This window comes from Macaca nemestrina, chromosome 7, assembly GCF_043159975.1.
Source record: "Macaca nemestrina isolate mMacNem1 chromosome 7, mMacNem.hap1, whole genome shotgun sequence".
Lineage (NCBI taxonomy): Eukaryota > Metazoa > Chordata > Mammalia > Primates > Cercopithecidae > Macaca > Macaca nemestrina.
In genome coordinates, this window is record NC_092131.1 from 176,017,893 (window position 1) to 176,040,176 (window position 22,284).

Here is a 22,284-nt window from a genome sequence, read left to right on the forward strand (position 1 = left end):
TCATCTCTGGATCTAAACAAACAACTTATTAGTTAAGGGTTGTACTTCAGTTTCCTTAGCCACATAACATGTTCAGCCTTTACCACTGCAGGTGTGTGTGCCTTAGAGACTTACTTCACTGTTCAAGGAATTTACTGTTTTGTTCCACATTTGTCCAAGGATTCAGAGTCTCTGGTCATTCCTGAGAGAGCAGAGCCTTGGGCATCTGCACAGTTTTCCAGACCACGGAGGATGAGAGGTATTTTGCTTTTGCGCATAGCTCACTAGGTGTTTCCTTGGGTCAGAGTAGCTTATTGTCCAGCCAGTCTGTGATCCAAAGCTCCAGGCCCTCTGTTGATGGATCTCTGTGAGGCTGGGGAAGGCTCTCAAGTCTGTTCCACGTCCTGCTCTGATTGCTTCTGAGTGGTGCAATCCAGCACGTGGACACAGTCTTCCAGACCTCCGAAGATGAATGTGATTCCCCGAAGGGCTCTTTTTGGCTGTCTCTTGCTTTGATACTCTTTTAAACTTCCGGCAGGTCTATTGTTTTGCTTTTTGCTATTAGCATCATGGGTCTACCAACTCGTTTAATTGCTTGCCATTAAGGTCTCCGTTGTTTTCCATAATTTACTCAGACATAAACTTCTCCAGCTCTGTTTCAATAAAGTCTGTCCCTTTAGGCAGTACCTTGAAGGTATCCATCCTTATGACCTACCTCTTACTTTGGAGAAACCCTATCCTGGATCTGGGGGTGGAAACAGCTGCCTGACTTTTTTGAAGTAGCACTTGTGCTCTCTGAGTGAGCTGTGGGGAGAGTGGCCCCTTGTTTCTTGACTTTTCTCTTCTGGCCTGGAACCTCTATGAGCAAGCTGGAGAGGGAGCAATTGGGTCCAGTGTTCTTAGCCTCCACACTTAGAGCAGAGTCCTTGCCCTAAGAATGGGGGCTGAATGAGGGAAAGGAGCCGTAGTTTTTTCTGGCTGCACTTACCCGGAATAGCACTTTCACAGCATGGAGCCGGGAAGGAAGACAGATGCTGGAAGCCTGCCACTTGTGGCATGCAACTGTAGCCTAGCCCAGCATCTGGGGAAAGAGGAAAACCCTTGTCTTCCTGGTTGCACCCACCCTGAACAGAGTGTCTAGAGTAAGACCCACGTTACGTGGGGTGGATAGAATAGAGTAAGACCCACGTTACGTGGGGTGGATAGAATAGAGTAAGACCCACGTTACGTGGGGTGGATAGAATAGAGTAAGACCCACGTTACGTGGGGTGGATAGAATAGAGTAAGACCCACGTTACGTGGGGTGGATAGAATAGAGTAAGACCCACGTTACGTGGGGTGGATAGAATAGAGTAAGACCCACGTTACGTGGGGTGGATAGAATAGAGTAAGACCCACGTTACGTGGGGTGGATAGAATAGAGTAAGACCCACGTTACGTGGGGTGGATAGAATAGAGTAAGACCCCCATTACATGGGGTGGATAGAACACAGAGTGGCTCAAATCCCACCAACTGTCGCTGTTCTTACCAAGATTTAACCGATTTGCTTGAATGATTATTTCTCTACTTTCTGTATTTACTGAGGAAAATTTCCAGAGACTTTAAATTGTTTTTTCAAATAATTTTCACCAGTTAAATTTTTGTAATTGTTTCACTGGGGAGAGTCTGCCAAGCTCCTCGCACCTCCATTCCAGAAGTCCTATCATTTTGTAACTGCCCCATTCGTCCCAGAGACAGTTTTTTTCCTTAAAAACGTAAAAATTGACCCTCATGTCTTAAAGCTTGAAACTTCATTTGTTTTATCTAAGTACCTTCCTCAAAAAATGACCTTCAGGCCTCTCAAAGTATTGAAGAACTGAAGCTCAAAGTATCAAAGAACTGAAACTCACCCCATCCAGACAGTGAGATGCCAGACCTCTCATTCATCATGATCGCTTCCTTGCCCCTCCCTAGTTCCTGTCTTCTTACACATTGTTACATTTCTTCCCCAAGTTTTAGTCAGTCAGATGGATATGAAACTGAGCTCCCATCTCCTTGGCTACAGCACCTGATTAAAACCTTCTGGGGCAGGCGCAGTGGCTCACGCCTGTAATCCCAGAACTTCGGGAGGCCAAGGCGGGCGGATCATGAGGTCAGGAGATGGAGACCATCCTGGTTAACACGGTGAAACCCCGTCTCTACTAAAAATACAAAAAATCAGCCAGGCAAGGTGGCGGGCGCCCCTAGTCCCAGCTACTCGGGAGGCTGAGGCAGGAGAAAGGCGTGAACTCGGGAGGTGGAGCTTGCAGTGAGCCGAGATCGCACCATGCACTCCAGCCTGGGCGACAGAGCAAAACTCATCTCAAAAACAACAACAACAACAACAAAAAACCTTCTCCTGTAGCAATACTCATTGTCATCTCAGTCATTGGCTTCCTGTGTGGTGAGCAGCAGGCCCTAGACCAAACCCTTGGTGTTTCTGTAATACTCTCATTAGCTCACTTACTCTTCATAGTAAGTCTATGATATCACTGATGCTACTGTCTGCATTTTACAGAAGTAGAAGCTGAGAGAGGTAACTTGTCCATGTTCTTCGTTTAGAGAGGAACAGAGCAGCACATCAACCCCAGCCAACCTAATTGTAGGCACCTGCTCTTTACACTGTGCTCTGTTGCCAAAAGAACCAAGTCCAGGGGTCTACAAAGTGAGGGGAGCGGGGAGTGCCCATGGCATCATAAATTTACTTCTGGGAAATGATCTCTTATACTGCAATTGCATTCATTCATTAAAAAGCATCACGATAGTAGCTAGAAATGTTGAAATTCATTACCTCATATTTCAGAATCTGATTTGTAATGTATATTGAAAACGAACATTTTTTAAAAACAGTAATTTACCATGCAAAGATCATCTCATATAGTAGGAGAAAAAAATACATTTTATAATTTATATTTTGACTTTATAAGTTTGCGTCGCTTACCCATTTTATATTTATGATGTTTGTTTGATGGAAGAAATGTCCCAGGAAGACTGGAAGCCATAGAGGTGGCGTGGAAGCGTGTTATAATACAAACAATACACACATGGAGACGTTAATTTGGTTTATTGAATTCACCACATATGTAACCTAAAACTAACTGTGCTGTTTCTCTAAAAACATGTAATAGGTTCTCACTAGTCTCAGGATACAGCTTCTACCTCTTGGTGCACATTTGATCCTTCATGATCTTCCTCCTGTCCCCATTTGCAGACCCCTGTCCTGCTACTCTCTGCTTTCCGTGTACTCTGAATGCCGACCACATGCCTCTAGTCTAGGCTTTGGCTTATCCTGTGTCCTCTGGCCAGGTGCCCTCTCCCGCGTTTCCTCTTTCCATGGTAATTTCCTGTTCAGCAGGTACACTCTGACGACATCACCCATCCACAAAAGAACCTTCTGATACCCCAGGAGAAGGTGATATCCCCATCGCCGGATTCCAGCAGCACACTGGGATATCCCTGTGGCAGGTGTCACGTTGTGCGAATCTATTTACACTTACTTCACCCACCTCCTTCTTCAACACTTTCTTGGCCACAAATACCATGTCTTACTCATCGTTGACATCCAGTGGTGCCTGGTGCATGCTCCAGAAGATTTAATGACTGTTCATTCAGTGGACGAATGCATGAATTTATGTATCTGTCAAAAATGAGTAAACGTCTCAGAAGTGACTGGTCTGAGAGTTAGCTTCCATAGACAACTGTCCTGAGCCAGTCACTGGGGGGTAAGGAAAAGGGAAAATTGAAAGGTGGTCTGCCATTTCAATTGGGGAGACTGTGGTTTCAGCAAAACACTAATTGCAGCTAGCGAGTGAGAGGCCAGGCAGAATGGCCTGCTGATGGCCCTAGGAAAGGGTCTCGGGTGAAGGGCAGGCCTGGTACACCCTGCTGCACTCCTTCAACACTGCCATTCAGGTGCCACCTGCTTCCCCATCGTCTCTGCTGCTGTTCTCAGCAGGCACAGCCAAATGCCGAGGCCTGTCACACTCAGCCGCAGAAACCCCAGATACAGCACCCCCGACAGCCACTGTCTACAGAAGCTAATGATTAAGGTGGAACAAGGACTCAGATTGCTGAATTCCATCCAGAGTTTTTAAAAGAACTCCCGGGTATACCGATACCTGCCTGACAGAGGTGTTGGGAGGATTAATTATTCATTTACTTTTCCTCTTCCTTTGCAAAGAGCAAAGAGGCAAACCTGTATGGAAGTCACACGGGCAGTGCATGGATCCCCATCAACTGCAGTGTAAACAGAATAGAAATAACTCCTTACGAAGATGCATTATTTGGGTGGCATTACCATATAATACCTACCTCTGCAAACAGCACTACCTAGCAAACAGTATTAACTGTAAGTAATTTAGAGGAAATAACAGAATATGGTAACAGTTTTTTAAACGATAATTAGATTTTAGGCAACACTAACAGAGATACAGTGTTGAAAACAGGAGAGATCAAAACTCTTTCTTAGAATGGACTTTAGGAAAAGCAAACTTGATGGTACGGAGCAAATGTTTGTGTCCTTCCCCTCCCCCACCAAATTCATACACTGAAATCCTAACCCCCAAAGTAATGGACTAGCCGGTGGGGGCATTGGGAGGTGATGAGGTCACAAGGGTGGAGCCCTCATGAATGGGATTAGTGCCTTTATAACAGGGGCCTCAGGGAGGCCACCAGCCCCCTCCAGCATGTGAGGACACAGCAAGGTGCCGTCTATGAATCAGGAAATGCACCCTCACCAGACACCAGTCTGCTTGTTGCTTGATCTTGGGGTGCCAGTCTCCAGAACTGAGAAATAAGTTCTGCCATTTATAAAGTAGCCAGCCTGAGATATTAGAGCAGCCTGATTGGACTAAGACCCTGATCACTGATCATGTCATTCCTCTGCTTGAAATCTTGTAAAGAACCCCCTTATTAATAAACTCCCCTAGTCTGTCTCCTGCCCATGTTCCAAGCAACTCTTCTGCCGATGGACGCCCACACTCTTCTCTAGCATTTTATGCTCTGCTAATTCTGTTGTCTCTGTACTTCCCCAAATGCATGATACCTACCTTCCCTCTCTACCTAGAAAGTCCCTGCAGAACTCATACAACTTACCAACGTTTTATTCATCTTGCAAGACCTCTGTCTGACTTCACACTGCTCCTGTTTTCTTTGTACATTGTTCTATGCATGTTTCTTTATACATTGTTCTATGATTTGGTTTACATGTTCTGTTCTGCCCCCATCAAGTAGGTGACCTGAGGGGTAAGGACTGCGTTGAATTCACCTTTGTGTGTCTGCTGACTTTGACTGTCTGGCACAGAGGAGACACAGAGTCTACCTTTGAGGGACTGAACATAACCATCAGGCATGCCGGAGTGCTGCTGAGGGCCACTGAGGCACAGGAGGCAACGGTGTCATAGCAGGAACCCATGACAGTTGGCAGTCCCAAGGGGAGCCTAGGAAGTGATATTGACGAGACCCTGAGATACGGGGCCTCCTGACTTCTGCTGCATCTCCCTGGATGGTGGCACTGGAGTGGAGGGTGGGATGTTACAGAGAATCCCATTCGGGTCCCAAATAGGGCCCAGTACTTTCTTATAACCACATCTCAAGCTTCCAGGACAGTGAGGGTCCAGTGGCTGTGGCTGGGGATGTGGGAGGGAAAACGATGCACCGGGCAGATGGTAGACAGGGAGCTCTGAATCAAGCACTGCACAATTCACCCAGGATGGCCATGCGAGGTGAAGTCGCCACCTGGGAAGGTCCTGCCATGGACTCAGGACTCGGCTTCCCAGAATAACTCAAGGGTAAGCAGGCAGCTGTGGGAACACAAAAAGCCAGCAACATTGCAGAACCCTGGACAAATCTCTCTCAGACCATCTGTTGAAAGGGGGAAATAGGCTTTTTGACCTGAGGTCAATGAGGAGACTCGGGAGGAGGCTGCCGGCAGCACAAAACCACACATGCCAAAGGGCGGCTTGCTCTCCCTGCACCAGTGGGGGTGCCCTGGGCTCTGCAGACACTGTCTGCACCCTGGTGTATCCCTCCCTCGGTGGCGTTCTCTCCTGACTCCTGCCGACCCCTGCAGTCAGCGGCCAGCACACTGGAGAGGGTGTGAGGAGCAAGCGACAGGTGGGGCAGTAGGTTTAAAGGATGCTTCCAGAGACAGGTTCTTGGAGCTGTGGGCTTGACAGCCATGTGGACAAGGTAAAGGCTGCAGGTCTCAATGTGTGGCCAAGCAGCTTTACAAAGGTTGTTTACAAAGGTTTACAAGCAGCTTCACAAAGGTTGTTTCGATCTGGAATCGTTCAGTGTTGCTTCTTCCTCTGTGTGGTTTTGTGGCACCAAATAACCATGACCAAGTCCTGAGAAAGAAAGAACAGCCGGAGTTCAGGGTGTTTTGAGACAACGCAGGCAGGCCCAGAAATGCCTGGCCCCGAAAGCCTGTGCCAATAGAACACGTTGTCAAAAGCAAATGCCAATTCAAAAGCAGTTATATGTGTATTTCTTCTTTACGGTTGTAAACTTGTCCACAGACAGACATTCTATTTTCTTCCCACCTTTCTCCGTCCCTGTGGACCCCACACTTTCCCAGCCCCTTGAGACTTGCCCTGGAGGCAGGTGTGTGTTGTCTGCTGTGTTCCTTACTGTTTTTCTCTGGGTCCCTGTCATCCCTGCACTTTCACTTACTCCACTTATTCCAAGTAGTTCTCCCAGGAAATAATACTCAGCATCCTTTATTGACGACCCGCTTTCTTCCAAGCACCCTCCTAGGCACTGCGGAGCCACAGCAGCCTGAAAGCTGCCGTTGCCATCGAGCAGGGATGAGCCTCAAGAAGGAAAAATTCCCCCAGTATCAGGTGCTATGGGACTACGGGAGTTCAGTGAAATGTGTGCTTGTTGGTTTGGGATTCTGAAATATAAGCCTCCTGCCTGGAGGCTCTGCTGTCAGCATCTTTTGCAAATGACAAGGAACAGGCCAAGCAAGACTGAAGGACAAAAGATCCAGGTTAGTGACAGGGCATTGAAATCGCATTTAAATCCCTGCTTATTGTGGGCCCTGCAGTCCACCAGGGAAGGAGGAACTTGGTCAATTTCCCCCTTCTCCTCCTTTAATTACAAGTCCATTCTGATACATTGGATCTGTTGTTTCTGTTTGCTACTTTTGAAAGGGGAAAGAGGTTTTCCAACAGGTGCAGCCACAGGGCTGGGTGCAGGTGAGTGCTCTGTCGTGCTCATTGTGTAGCAGCTCTGCAGAACTGATTAAAAACAGGGAAGGGAGTGGAGTAGATAAATTACTGCAGCGGATCGGGTTTCTCCAGAGTGGATCAGGCCGATTTCAGTTACCAAGGAGCGATGTGCCTGCAGCTTGGTGTGCTGTTTTCTAGGCTCTGTGCCAATTGCTTCTGCATCGTGAGCCCATCCCTTCTGCCATCTTCATTGCGTTGGAGAAGGGATCTATCTCAGAAGCCTTGGTATTGATTATCGGTTATCCAGCAAGATACAACTATAGGAAGAGCAAATTGGGAGAAACCTATTTGTGAAATTCATTTTCCTATACTCTAAGACATGGGCACATCAAAAGGGAAGAAAGCAATCATTTAAAGAGAAATTCTCCCAGCAAGGCCTCCCTGGTTCCTTACAGGCTAGAAGTCCAAGAGACCTGGGCTCAGATCCTAGTGGGATTCATCAGCATGTTAGCTAAGCTTGCCTTGCCTCAGATCTGGCTCCTCTAAAAAGCAGAAGTTAATCTGCTTTTCCTCGAAGACTCTGTTTAAATAACAGAAGTTCAGGAAAAAGAAGTTCCTGGCATGTAGCAGGTGCACGTTTTATCTCCTCTCTCTTTATAATTTCCAACACTTTCTAATCTTATGAGTTTGCACTTAAAGCCTGTGTCTGATAAACCAAAATCCCAGTTGAAGTTGCTGCTTGTTCTAAAGTGGCCTTTGATAACATTCACTTGTGTCATTTTACTGTCCTTGAATGGTGACCAGTTCCTGGGGCTGGGGTGGGGATGTGTGTGTTTTCCCACAGTTTCTCAAATTCTTCTGCTTCTGCTGCTGTTTGAGTTTTTGGAACTGGGCCACTCCTGAGCAGTTATAGCTGTGCATGGCTTTAAGACATTCATCTCAGCTCTTGTTTCTCTTATGGCCTCCCAAGTGAAAAAAATAAGCTGGACTCCACTGTGGGTGAGATGATGCAGGGACGCTGATAACAGCAGTGCATTTGGAGGAAAGGCCAGGGATAGTTTAGCAGTGACGACAATGAGGCCTGAAAGTGTATATTAGCCCTTTTTATCCTCGGCAATGGAAACAGGAAGAGTTGTCCAGGAAAGATAAAGGGGTATTCAGCAAAGCCCACTGAAAGTAGGCAGGTGGCATTCATCTATTCTTGGGGAACATAACCTGAATATAAAAGTTTAAAAAGACTTGGCAAGATCCATGGTTGCCAGTGCAGTGTTTTAGGAAAAAGCAGTAGCATGGGGGAGTTTTGGGAACGTGGAGCTGTTCTGTGTCCTGACTATGCTGCTGACTGCGTAACTCTGTCCATGGGCCAAAATTCATAGAACTATACACCCAAAACAGTCCGCTGTTACTTTATGTAAGCTTTAAATAATAATAACAATAAAGGAGGCTCAAAGATTGAAAGTTGAATGTTTGGTTCCCACTATTGCTATCACAGTCAGGCACCCCACATTTTTGCATCTGCAACCAGGATGACAGGTCCCTGACCTGGGAGTCCCAAACCAAGGATTGTTCCTTCTTTGCTTCTGCCCCGTGGGGAGGCCCCCGTGCCTCATTTAGCCCATGAGTGTCCTCATCTTACAAAACAGTTGTCCTGGGCAAACTGGGATTTGTCAGTCTGTAGTTCACACGGGCTCGTCTTTTTCAGTTTTAGGAAGCACGGCTCCTGCCCAAAGTGAGGTCTGGATCCAAGCCTGCACCCAAGACGGCTGAGAGCATTTGGCGATTCACATGTTCGCGGCACATGGTGGATTTCGTGTAAGGACTTTTCTGTGAGTCAGTAATCTGAGCACACAGTGAATCACATCACAAGGGGTTTCCATTGCTAAAATCAAAACCTGGAGGGAGGGATTTCGTTTTCTTTCTCATTTGCTTTTTTTAGGTATAAAAAGACCCTGAAGGCTGTTTTCATTAATTGCTCCAACATTTATGCTTGCTAGCTTCCAGTGTATCAGCCTGTTCCTAAATGGCACCTAAACATGTGCTTATAAGTAAGGCATGTTGCTGTCTACCAGATGAAACCAATATTCTTTGCTTCATGGAATTCTGAAAATTTTGCTTACTGAAATAAAAATGTTACTCTAAGCTCCATGGAGATGAAGAAAAGGGAAGAAATAATTTCAGAATTTGACTTATATCTGTTTTCAAAAAGCAAAAAATGTAACATTGATTCTGCTCTAGTAACCAGTTGGTAACCGATATATGTAACAATGAGGAAGGAGCTTTCCCCTTTTCTTGACGGAAATTTTCAAACATGTAAAAGCAGAAAACAAAGAACAACGACCCAGCACCTGGGAACGCAGCCCGTGGCTCCGACAGCCACTTCCACTCTGCATTTCTTCTGTCACCAAATTCATTTGAGTTTTGCCATTCTCACAAGGAGAGATACTTGTTTAAACCTTACTTACATTGTCACAAACACAGTGTCATTGTGGACCTGGTGGTATCAAGGGAGCTTGGTGCAAATTCTAATCCTGTGTAATGAATCAGCTCCACAAATTAACCCAATTTTCCCATGAGTAGACATGGGAAATCATTTCCCATCAGTAGACAACATTTTCAGAGTAAATCAGCCATCAGGATTTTCTGGTTTTTTCAGCTTTTCCTGCCCCTATTCTTCAGACCACACCCATCCATCCCTTCTTTTCTCGGGGAAGTTTAATCCAGGCATTGCAAACAGAAGGCCTCTGTGTAGGGACTGTGGTCAGCAGAATAATACTCCCTGCCACCGACGCCCAAACCTCAAGCCTGGAACCTGAGACTATGCTACCTTACCTGGCAAAAGAGACATTGCAGATGTGATTAAGAATTCTGAGATGAGGAGATTACACTGGGAGTCCCAGTCTAACTGAATGAGTTCCAAAAAGCAAAGGACTTTTTTCTGACTGGTCGGAGAGATGTGACAATGGAAGAAGGGTCAGAAAGAGGAGATGTTGATGGCTTTGTAGAGAAAAGCAAGAGGCCTCGGCCAAGGAATGAGGACCTCAGGGATCTGGAAAAGGCAAACAAATGGAGTCCTTGCTTGATGTTAACCAAGACCTTGATTTTAGCCCAGTGAGACCATGGTCAACTTCTGACATATGGAACTGTAATAGATAATACATAGATAACAAATTTGTGCTCTTTTAAGGCCACTCCAACTGGTAGTCTGGTAGTTAAGATTCTGTGCTTTTTATCTACCACTGTGCCCTGGAGATGTAAGTCCTTTAACTCAGAAGGAAAAAAAGAGAGATAGAGAAACAAACTTTTGCTGTTATATGTCACTAGGTTTGTGGTAATTTCTTATGGCAGTAACAGGAAATGAATACAGAAGTTTTTACAGTTATAGTGTTCAAGAACCAGTAGTAACAGGAAACAACAAGGAAAATATTGACTGCTTTCTAAAATTCTGAAATTATTTCGTGTGTGTGTGTTTGTCAATATTATACTGGCAGTAAATGGAATGGTTTAACACCTTGTCAAAATAAAAAATTGGCAGTCTAATTCTAATCCTGTATTCCACAGACATTTAATTAGTTATATATTTTAGAAGTTTGTAACCACTGGTATTATCATTTAGTATATAAGACCGGATATTATTTTTTTCAGTTTTTAAAACTTTTCTTGCCACTTAGCACACACATACAAGCACTCAGCTCTACATGCATTGCTAGAAATGACAGATGAAGGGGTGAGGACACCATGGCTGCTGTCTTCAGAAAGTTCATTGTGACATATAGGGAAACATGTATGTACTCATTTGTTGGAGAAAAAAATAGTAACTCTGGTGATGAGATGCAGAAGCACCAACTGTGACCTCAGCAAAAGTCTGAGAGGGTGCAATGGAGAACTCGCCAAAGACAAAGTTTGCAACCAAAGCCCCGTCCTGAGTACTTCCCTTCTTTTCTTGAGCCCTCCACTGAAAAATGAAGATGCAGCCTCATTAAATAGAGCAAATGTGTGTTGGGAGAATAAAAGTAAGTAACTTGGAACATAGAAAATAGAACATCTAAATATGGCCTAAGAAAGACTCCATACCTCTATATCTGAGTCCTTGTGGAGGAACTGCAACCTAACCTAGTAGGTAGACAAGACTGAAAACCTAACTTAGGAGTATCCACCTGTAACAATTGCTGAGTCTTGGCCAATCCTAGCAGCCATACTTCAACCACTCATGGACTGCTGGGAGTTCAAACTGTGTTCAAAGAAGGCAAATGCTGACCTGTAACCAATCCAGCTGTTTCTGTACCACACTGCTGATTTCTGTACGTCACTTCCCCTTTTTTGTCTACAAATGTGTTCTGAGCATGAGGCATCCCTGGAATCTCACTGTATCTGCTGTGATTCTGGGGCTGCCCGATTCATCGCTCATTTGTTGATTGCTCAGTTAAACTCCTTTAAATTTAATTTGGCTGAAGTTTTTATTTTAACAATAACAATGTAATGGTGTCCAGGAGCTTTCCTTTAGTTAGGGAGATAAGAATATCTATGCATCTCGATCTTCTTCTCACCCTGAATTGTTTCACACTGTCTAAGGTCTAAGCATTTTGATGGCCATTTTTCAGGCTATATCACAAACAAACCTATTTGACTTCAGTAGTTCCCCCATATCCATGGGGGTATATTCCAAGACTCCTAGTAGATGGTTGAAACCACAGATGGTACCAATTCTTATATATACACACCACACCATTTTTCCCATACACACATAGTTATGCTAGATTTAAAATTAGGCACAGTAAGAGACTACCAACAATAACTAACCACAACATAAAACAACAATATACTGTAACATAAGTTATGCGAATGTTGTCTCTCTCTCTCTCTCAAAATATCTTTTTGTGTGTGCTGTACCGCTTCTTTTTTTTGGGATGGAGTCTCGCTCTGTCACCCAGGCTGGAGTGCAGTGGCGCAATCTCGGTTCACTGCAAGCTCTGCCTCCTGGGTTCATGCCATTCTCCTGCCCCAGACTCCCGAGGAGCTAGGACTACAGGCGCCCGCCACCACGCTCGGCTAATTTTTTTGTATTTTTTTTAGTAGAGATGGGGTTTCACCAGGTTAGCCAGGATGGTCTTAATCTCCTGACCTTGTGATTCGCCTACCTCGGCCTCTCAAAGTACTGGGATTACAGGTGTGAGCCACCACGCCTGGCCTGTACTGCTTATTTTTGAACCGCAATTGACTTCAGCTAAGTGAAATCTCAGAAAGCAAAATGTCAGATAAAGATGAACTACTATAAAATGTATAAACCCACATAAATCCACAAAGGCACATACTTTTTAAAGCAAAGTATTGTATCAATTTGCAGCTTATAATGACTAAATTAGGCAAATATCTCATAATCTAGATTTTTGTTTCTTAACATGAGAGTGGTCATAATTTTAATAGTTAGATGACATCATGCCTCTATTGCTCGAGATATAAAATGAGGAATTGTAAACCAAGGTGATTAAATATTATAAAGCTATTTTGAAATGTAATGTCAATAAAATCCATAGTATTTTCTGCTCATATTCTGTTTGTAATGTTTTCTTCCCCCAGAAGAGTTTTTGAAAAAAACAAAAATATGGTCATTCAATCTGAAAACAAAATTGCTATAGCTGAGGAAAAATATCAACAAATTTAGTCTCTGGTTGTCCCAGAATTTTTCAGAAGAGCTGATAGAGACATCATCTGAGCAAGCATTGAAATCCTCCTCATCAAGCATCTGCAGTGCGACTAGAGATCAGTAAACCACGAGAGAAGTCTGAATAGCTGAGTAAAACACAGTCATTGATTTCCAAAGGTGGTAACAACAACTGTGAAAGAAGATCTCAAAATTAAATTAGCATTAATGCTTGCATTACTCCTGGGATACTGCTTCTGTTTATCTCAAAAAGAAATGCTATTTCTGGAAAATGGTCACTTAACACTTCCTAAATCAGAAGAAAATCTGAGGTTTTGTGATGTCAGAAGAGCTCAGCTTTAATGATTCTTTGCTTAATTTGTTGGAGTTGCGTCTCTCTCTTTCAAACTGTTTTGCTTTTATGAAGGTACACTGTGATATTTTAAATAAGAATCTTAGTTTTCATGTTCTTAAAGGGTTGTACAATAAATTACTCTTTTCTTCTTTTCTAAGCTGCCTAGGACATGTGCTGCCTAGGACATGTACTTCCAGGCTATACTGCCTAGGACATGTACTTCCAGGCTATCAGGAGACAAAAGAAATACAAGAGCAAAACAGGGAAGCTTGCTTTCTACCCAGTTTTAAACGCTCAGCCTCCTGTTTAATTCCTGATTCTCAGTCTATGCCTCAGTATAATGATGCACTCCTGTGACATTGGGTTTCCACAGAATAGAGTGTGTATGCAAAAAATGGACATCTTACCCTAACAGAAGTTCTTTTTGAACCTTTCATTCAATGGATGCTCATGTGCAAGAAGTCCCTTCTCTGTCGCCCTCCCACCCTGGGTATGAGCCACACCTTACCCTACCTAGGATTTCTGTCACTCCTGATTCAAGTGGATAAGGTTGAACATTTGCATCCCTCCCAGATGGGAGGTGTTTTCATCCATTTTCTGCTGCTAACAGAATACCATAGACTGCTGGTAACAGAATACCATAGACTGGGTAACTTATAGACAAAATAAATTTATTTGACTCACAGTTCTGGAAACTGGGAAATCTAAGAGCATGGAGCCAGCATCTGGTGAGGACCCTCTTGCTGCTTCATAACATGATGGAAGGATGGAAAGGGGAAGAGAGCCCTTGGGACACAGACATCTGAGGCTGGACTTGCTTTATAACAATCCACTATTGATATAACTATTCCACTTCCAAGATAATTGACATTAGTTCATTTATGAGGGTTCTGCCCTCATGACCCAGTCACCTCTTATTAGGCCCCACCTGCCAACACTTTTGCATTGTGAATTATATTTTCAACATGTGAGCTTTTGGGGGGACATATTTAAACCACAGCAGAAGGTAATATACCAGTGACATTCACTCATCCCGAACAGAATGAGTCCTTGGGTGAAAACACTTCATAGATATCATCATTTTCAAAACTTGACTCTGCTAACTTAATGCTGCACTTATAAGAGGTTTTAATAAATGATGTGTCCTTTTTTAAAAGCCAAAGTATCATTTAACAGTATGGTAAGGCAAATATTGTTATATTCTGAGAAATAGCTGTGTCAGGGAAACAAAAGCTTTTTTTAGTGTAAAATCAGCACAATTTATTTTTCATTTTTGAAAATGTACCCAATACTATATCTATTTAATTCCATCTTGAACATTGCCCAAAAAACACTAGTGTATCCCTACTGTGTTCTGCATTTTACAAGGAAATTTTACAAATGAAAACTTTCCACCTCCCTATAAACACATACACCTTTATTTACTTTTATTTGTGGTTTCCTTGAATATGTTTCCATTCAGAGAACATTGTTTTTGAGCAACTACTAGATAAAAGGACTATGTGTGTGGTTTAAAATGTAAAGAATGTTGTTCCTGCTCTTAGATTAGGCATATTTTAAAAAACAGTAATGATTATTTAAGTAACTGAGAATTATCCAGGATAAACTTTTGTGTGTTGAAGTAATAAACAATCTCTGAATATAGTTGCTCAAAACAACCAATGCTTGTTTCTAGGGAATGCTGCCCATCCATCCCTGGTTGGCATGGAGTTCAGATGTTTGGTCACTCAAGTCATCTGGTAGACAGGGCAGCCACCATCTCTATGTAATGCAACTCAGCACTACACACAGGCAGAGTCCTGGAGGGTCCCAAGGAGAAATCGAGTCTTGCATTGGCCCTCCCAACCTCTAAGGGGCTAGGGAAGAGCACCCCTAGTTATGTGCCCTGGAAATGTTTGATGAGCCTTCACACACACAGAAGAGTGGATTGAGTGACATGTGAGAAGGCCCATGTAGCAGCATGGGGTCGGAGCAGAGCTGTGAAGTCCCTGAGGGGAGATGGCCAAGCACCATGAGGACAGGTATCTCAGGGGAGGCCTTGGGTGGGAAAACTGTCAAGAGGCACTAGTAGTGCTAGGTAAGGGAATAGCCTGAGAGGAAGACACACGTTACAGGATTACAGGTCTACATTTCGGAGTAACTCACATTTGGGGGATATTTGAAGCATTGTACATATGAGATTTGTTAAGATATCTTAGGAGGAAAGTGTGATCAAAAAAGCAGAAGTGGAAAGATTTGGGGAGAAAAAAGATCTATCAATAAAGTTAGAGGTAGGTATCCAGCCTCTTATGGACAGCACAGGCTGTCTTCCTTCATCTTATCGTACAAATGCAAGGGCAACACAGGTGCCGCGGGCTGGTCACGGCATCTCCTCTGGTTGTGAAATTACATTCTTATGAAAATGTGCTCTTAGGGTGCCCCATCCTACACATTTCATTGATTACATAATATTTCACATACAGTTGTCTCTCAGAGGTAGGCTGCATTAAATAGCCTAACAGAAGATAAATAATATTATGAGACAAAAATCAGAATTGTAGTCTGTGAGGCCTTCATAATGAAGGTAAATATCACAAAGGGAAATATTGTGGCTTTTAAAACAGTAAGTGTTGAAAAGCACAGATGTACGCATTTGCATGGGAGGTAACTGATTAAAATATCCCATTCTGACTTCATGCTGCTTAGAGAGAACTCAGGGCACGGTCGAACCAAGAGAGGAAACAAGATTCAGTGCAATGCAGATTCTTCTGGACCCTGGAGTCTATGCTTGTCAAAATTGATAGATATAATGTAGGAGGTTAACTGCTTTATTGATATTAATCCCGCTTTAAAAAGAGCAAAAGGAAAAAAAATATACCTCCCTGGATTCCCTAAAGGGATCATTTTAATGATGCTGTGTAATTTTGCAAGGCCCATTCTTAATATTTGGCGAGCAAAAATTTTTGTGCGTCTATTACCAGGGGAAGTCACGTATTCACAACAAAGGCAATGTACTCTGTTCGTTGTTTACCAGAAAGATAAACAGGCATAAGCTGTGCAAGTTCCTAGAAGAAAGTTCCATTGCTCAAAGGGCCACAGAGGGCAGGAATGTGCTTCCTCCATGGAGGCACACCTAGGGAGGGCTCACTGTGGCCCAGGTGCAGTGCAAGTCATGGGAACACCAATATGAAGACGAAACGCAACTGCTGACCTCAGAAGGCTTAGGCTAAACACGAATAGCAATTACAGACTGAGAGAAATGCTGGGAGTGGAAGTGAACGATGCACTAAATAGCAAGAAGTGAGAGCCTTTCCGATGGGGAGGACAGGGAGGAGATTCAGGCCAAGACATAGCATCAGCTAGGTAAGAAGTAGAGTGGAGGGAAGAGACAGGAAAACACTCCGAGCCAAGAGGACGGCTGCAGCAAGGCCCACCTAGGAAACAAACCAGAGGGAATACAAGCTCAGGAATAGTTTCCATGGATTTTGCAGAGTGGAGAAAGTGAGCCAAGTATGCTGAGGGGATGCAGAGAGGCAAGAGGGAGGGAGAAAGACAGGAACGGGTGAGGTGACCGAAACCCAGAGCCTGCAGAGCTGAGGCCAGACCTCTGAGGATGGCACCACCAGTGATTCCGGTGCTGGGGCCTCTGATCAGGTGCCATAAGGTTGGTGCTGGAAGCACCAAACAACAGGCAAGAGGCTGGTCCACTACTGCACACGGGGATGCATGGCCATCCCAGGTCCACATTGGAGAGGGGAGAATTCGAGGGCAGGTCTGGGGCCAATGGATAACTGTTGACTGGCTAGTGAAGCTGGCACAGAGGAAGGATCTGTGGCCAGAATGCAGGGAGACTTGAGATCAGAGAAGCAAGACAGATCCAGCCACGCCTCACATCCGTAGCCTGGAGTTTGGGTTTAAGCACAAGAGGAAATTGTTGAGGGACTTTGAAGTGAGTAACAGCAATGGTAATCGTGGTCTTCAGCGTAGCAGCAGCCACAGCGGCTGTTATTTATTGTGAGCTTGCAATGTGCCCAGCCCTACTCTAAGTGTTTTGCTTGTAACTCTCACAATCATCCTATGTGCAGAAACTCTTAGTCCCCTCACTTTTTCTTTTTTTTTCTTCTTTTTGTTTTTTTGAGGCAGAGTTTTGCTCTTGTTGCCCAGGCTGGAGTGCAATGGCATGATCTCGGCTCACTGCAACCTCCGCCTCCCGGGTTCAAGCAATTCTCCTGCCTCAGCCTCCCAAGTAGCTGACACTATAGGCATGTGCCACCATGCCGGGCTAATTTTTTGTATTTTTAGTAGAGATGAGGTTTCACCATGTTGTTCAGGTTGGTCTCAAACTCCTGACCTCAGGTGATCCACCTGCCTCAGCCTCCCAAAGTGCTGGGATTACAGGCCTGAGCCACTGCACCCAGCTACTTTTAGCTCCTTTTTATAGAGAGAACCAAGCCACAGAGAAGCTGAGTAATTTGCTAAAGGTCACACCACTAGGAAGGGGCGGAAGAAAGATTGGAAAGATGTGCATATAATTATCTATGACCAGACTATTTACTAAGTAAATAAAGCACTCAGGCTGCTGAGTGGAAATTACATTGAGGGAAGCAGGCAGGCTAATAGTTACTGCGGAAAATAAGGTAAGATGAATCCCTTATCGAAATGAAGGAACCGCTCCAGTATAGAGTTTGCTGGAATAGGTTTCTCTACAAAAGTTGATTCAGTGGTAAAGGACATTGGGAAAACACTGCCCACCTTCACTTCTCTTAGAAGCTCACAATATACATTAACGTGTTAAATCTTCCTAGAAGTCCCACAATAAAGAAATGTGTTTCAACCTTAAAATAATTATTATCGTCATTCCCACTGAAAATAAAGATTAAAAATGGCACTAGGCTGCCATGCAAAGGTCAGCCACAACACAGAAATGATGGGTAAGTTCAAGTTGAAATAAAGATTCCGCTTCAGAGACACACACCATCCCCTCTCATGGGCGAAGTCTTCGGTGTGTGTGCCAGCAGCTCAGAGTTCGATTAACGGGGGCATGGGGGCAGCAGCCATGCAGGGAAATATGGAAACATGCCAGCAAGACATCCGGAGTCAGAGGATAGCCCCTGCACTGAGTGAGTTCCCTTTCATATGGGGGGCAGTTATGAGTACTGCTTATACCTGAAAAAACATAAACCCAAGTTCAGGTGCAACCCAGAGACACATGCCATTAAAACAGTAGATTTTCCAGGACACAATGATCTCTCCTTTCACCTAATGAAACAATCCACATGTCACAGAGTATGTTTATGATACAGAGACCTGCCCTAGTGCTATGGTAGTTGGGAATGGCACCCAATGAGCTCTGCCTGACTTAGAGCAAGGGACCCATGTTGGGATCCCTTTGGGAAAAAAAAAAGCAAAGATTTAGGGCTCAAAGGAAGGTCAGAACTAACATCAGAACCAATCTCACTGGTCTGGAGATTTACCATAGGGCTTTGGGATCCCTAGCTCCCAGTTGACTTAACTGGCCATAAGTAGGCCATGTGCATCTAACCCTGTGTGTGGTGATATGTGTGTGTGTGTACACATCTGTCAAAGACTGTCCATAACCAGGGTGAGCCAAGGAGACCAGGTCTGGAGAATGGCCTTATAAAACTTTACATCATAAAGAAGTACTAGATTATCTGCTGTTTCTGGATTGGTCTGCAGAGTAAAGGAAACACAAATGGTATCTGCAACCTTGCAAGAAATGTATTTGCTCAGGAGAATTTCAGTTTAATTGTGTACTAAGACCCAGTACAGTTTGAAAGTTTTGATTAAATTTGATAAACCTACAGGCGGCTGGACTTAATAGTCCTTTGCAGTTTGCTTCCTCCTAATTAAAAACATAATTCTTAAACAGTCACAGTAACATGCTTTTCTGTTAACTCAACATATACTACAGGACTAGGGGAAACGAGTACCTAAAGGTTAGCATTTATTAAATCACACGAGGATGATGCATTTAGAGTTTGTAAGTAGTGGTAAAATATATTTAGAAAATGTAACTAAATGCAACTTTGATTAGTGACCAGCAATATTTCTGATTACACTAAATAGACTATATTTTTTAGTAATTAAGTGGATACCTATTTTTTTAATTTTTATTATTTTTTTTTATTATACTTTAAGTTCTAGGGTGCATGTGCATAATGTGCAGGTTTGTTACATATGTATACTTGTGCCATGTTGGTGTGCTGTACCCATCAACTCGTCAGCACCCATCAACTCGTCATTTACATCAGGTATAACTCCCAATACAATCCCTCCCCCTCCCCCCTCCCCGTGATAGGCCCCGGTGTGTGATGTTCCCCTTCCCGAGTCCAAGTGATCTCATTGTTCAGTTCCCACCTATGAGTGAGAACATGCGGTGTTTGGTTTTCTGTTCTTGCGATAGTTTGCTGAGAATGATGGTTTCCAGCTGCATCCATGTCCCTACAAAGGACACAAACTCATCCTTTTTTATGGCTGCATAGTATTCCATGGTGTATATGTGCCACATTTTCTTAATCCAGTCTGTCACTGATGGACATTTGGGTTGATTCCAAGTCTTTGCTATTGTGAATAGATACCTTTTCTTAATTTAATATTTGGCATTAGATGAATGGGAGAAATGAAGATGCCCTTTGCCAAATAAATACTTTGTCTCCTTAGAGCAGACAATATAAAGAATCATTGCAGTTAACATGTCATGTCCAGTACTACTTCAATTGCAGGCCCAAGGTTTAAGAGGAAATAGAGACTTCTGTTTACAATTCAGAGATGTAGAGCACTGGGAAGAATATAGTTCCCACCATGTAATAAAAAAGCTGTACAAGGCCAGGTGCAGTGGCTCACACCTGCAATCCCAGCATTTGGGAGGCCGAGGTGGGCGGATCGCTTAAGTTCAGGAGTTTGAGACCAACCTGGCCAATGTAGTGAAACCTTGCATCTACTAAAACAGAATAATAAATAAATAAATAAATAATAAATTTGCCAGGCATGTTGGCGGGCACCTGTAATCCCAGCTACTTGGGAGGCTGAGGCAGGAGAATCCCTTGAATCCTCAGGCGGAGGTTGCAGTGAGCCGAGCTTGCGCCACTGCACTCCAGTCTGGGTGATAAAGCAAGACTTCATCTCAAAAAAAATAAAAATGTTAAATTTAAAAAAATTTAAAAGCTGTACAAACTTCAAATAAATGACTTTTGAAAATTCATTAGAAAGATTTGGTCACAGAGTAAACAATTGGCACGAAATTTAAAGAGAGACAAGTACCCTCAGAGAAACAGAACCTGAGTACTGGCTTACCCGGTATAGATACCACTGAACACCAGAGAATCTGGTAGAAAGATGAAAGTACGCATCTTTAACAAATCACTAGAGGCCAAGTTAGGGCTAATGAGAACATGTGAAGCCTTTATGGACTGCAGACCTGGATGAAAGGTGTTGTTACCTCTTGGAGGCCTTTTCTCCAGGAATCCACCAAGTGCCCACAGCTGGCATCAGGGGAATCTTGAGAAAGCTCAGAGGTGGTACTGGCTGGTGAGTGTGTGGATGGTAGGAGGGAGGAACTCTAGCCACCCAAGGGCTCTGGGGAATCTCATCATAAGTGGGAGAAGAATAGACTCTGCCAAAACTTATCTTCCCTAAGGAACAAAAGTCTTAATCTGCTTGGGAAGGACATCAAAATATAGCCTATGGGCAAAGACAGACACCCCCTGAAACTTCAGGAAAGGACAGAGGAGAAAAGAGATGTCATACCCCCGCAGAAGGGGCAAGAATGTGTGCTAAGACAGGGTTACATATGGAGTAAGGACAGGAACACTTACGAAGACCACCCTTTCAAGGTCAGGTTCCCAGTGCCTGCCTGGGACTAAGGATTAACCAGGACAGCGGAGGAAGCTCCCTTCTGCCACTCACAACCAGGCTAACAAGCAGTGAGGAAAAAATCGTGGTCAAAAACATCTGGGGGATCTGCAAGAGACAAACTCTATCTGTGGAGAAGTGTAAAGAAACAGCCCAATGCCAAGTGGGGAGACAAGCGGAAGGTAACACTACAGGAGTTTGAAGCTTTCCGGGTGTATTGATGGTAACCATGGCAACAACAAACTTCACATCCATCCTAATTCCTAAAGAGACTGACACAAAAGTCCACACCAAAGATCCAGCAGAAGGAAAATTATGCTCATTTCTGAGCATAACATGTACATGCCCAGTATTACTATCCTATAAAACATCAAGCTTCCAACAACAAAAAAATTACACAGTATACAAAAAGGAAAGAACAAACACAGTCTGAAGAGACAAAACAATGAGAAGAACCAGACTTAGATATGACACATGGACTGGAACTATTAGGCAGGGATTTCAAAAATCACTATGATTAATATGCTAATGAATGTTATAATGGAATGGAAATTGTAATGAAAATCCAAATGTAATCCAAATTGTAATGGAACATGCGAAATCAGACAGGTAATTTTAGCAGAGAGATTGAAACTGTAATAAAGAAACACAAAAATGCTAGGGATAAAAACTAAAACAGTAATGAAATGAAGAATGCCTCCAGTGGACTCATTATCAGATTTAACACAATTGAGGAAAAACTCAATGAACTTGAAAATAGGTCACACTGAAATGCAAAGAGAAAAAAGATAACAAAGAGTAAAATAACAAATGCTAGATTTTTGTTAACAAATAACAAAGAGCAAAAACAGAACAAGGCATCTAAGAATTGAAGTAAAACATCAAATAGTCAAACATAACCTATATTGGAATCCCAGAAGGAAACATGAGAAAAGTTGAAGAAAGTGAAGCTACAAAACACATGAGGCAAAAACTGATGGAATCGGGGGGAAAGAGTGAGTTCAGTTATAGCGGGAGAAGTTCACTGGCTGCTTTTCATAATGGATACAGCAACTAGACATAAGCAAGGATATAGATTGGATTAACATTATCAAACAACTTGACATCTGACAACAATAACACTCCACACATCAACAGAATATACATTCTTCTCTAGCACACATGAGGATAGGCCATCTGCTCTGCCATAAAACAGACCTCCCTTGGTCAATTTTAAAAGACACAGTACGTATTCTTTGTGGGGGCCATAGGCTCCGAAAAGTCACTGACA

At 43.5% G+C, this 22,284-nt stretch overlaps 1 long non-coding RNA gene across 1 annotated transcript in view; it reads right to left on the bottom strand.

The window, feature by feature from the left end:
* Window positions 1-4,716: 4,716 nt before the first annotated feature.
* Window positions 4,717-22,284, bottom strand: part of LOC105499073 (uncharacterized) — a 42,829-nt gene continuing 25,261 nt past the window's right edge. Inside the window, exon 3 of the long non-coding RNA XR_011625438.1 lies at window positions 4,717-6,345. This is a non-coding gene — a long non-coding RNA (uncharacterized lncRNA). The remainder of the gene's footprint in view (window positions 6,346-22,284) is intronic.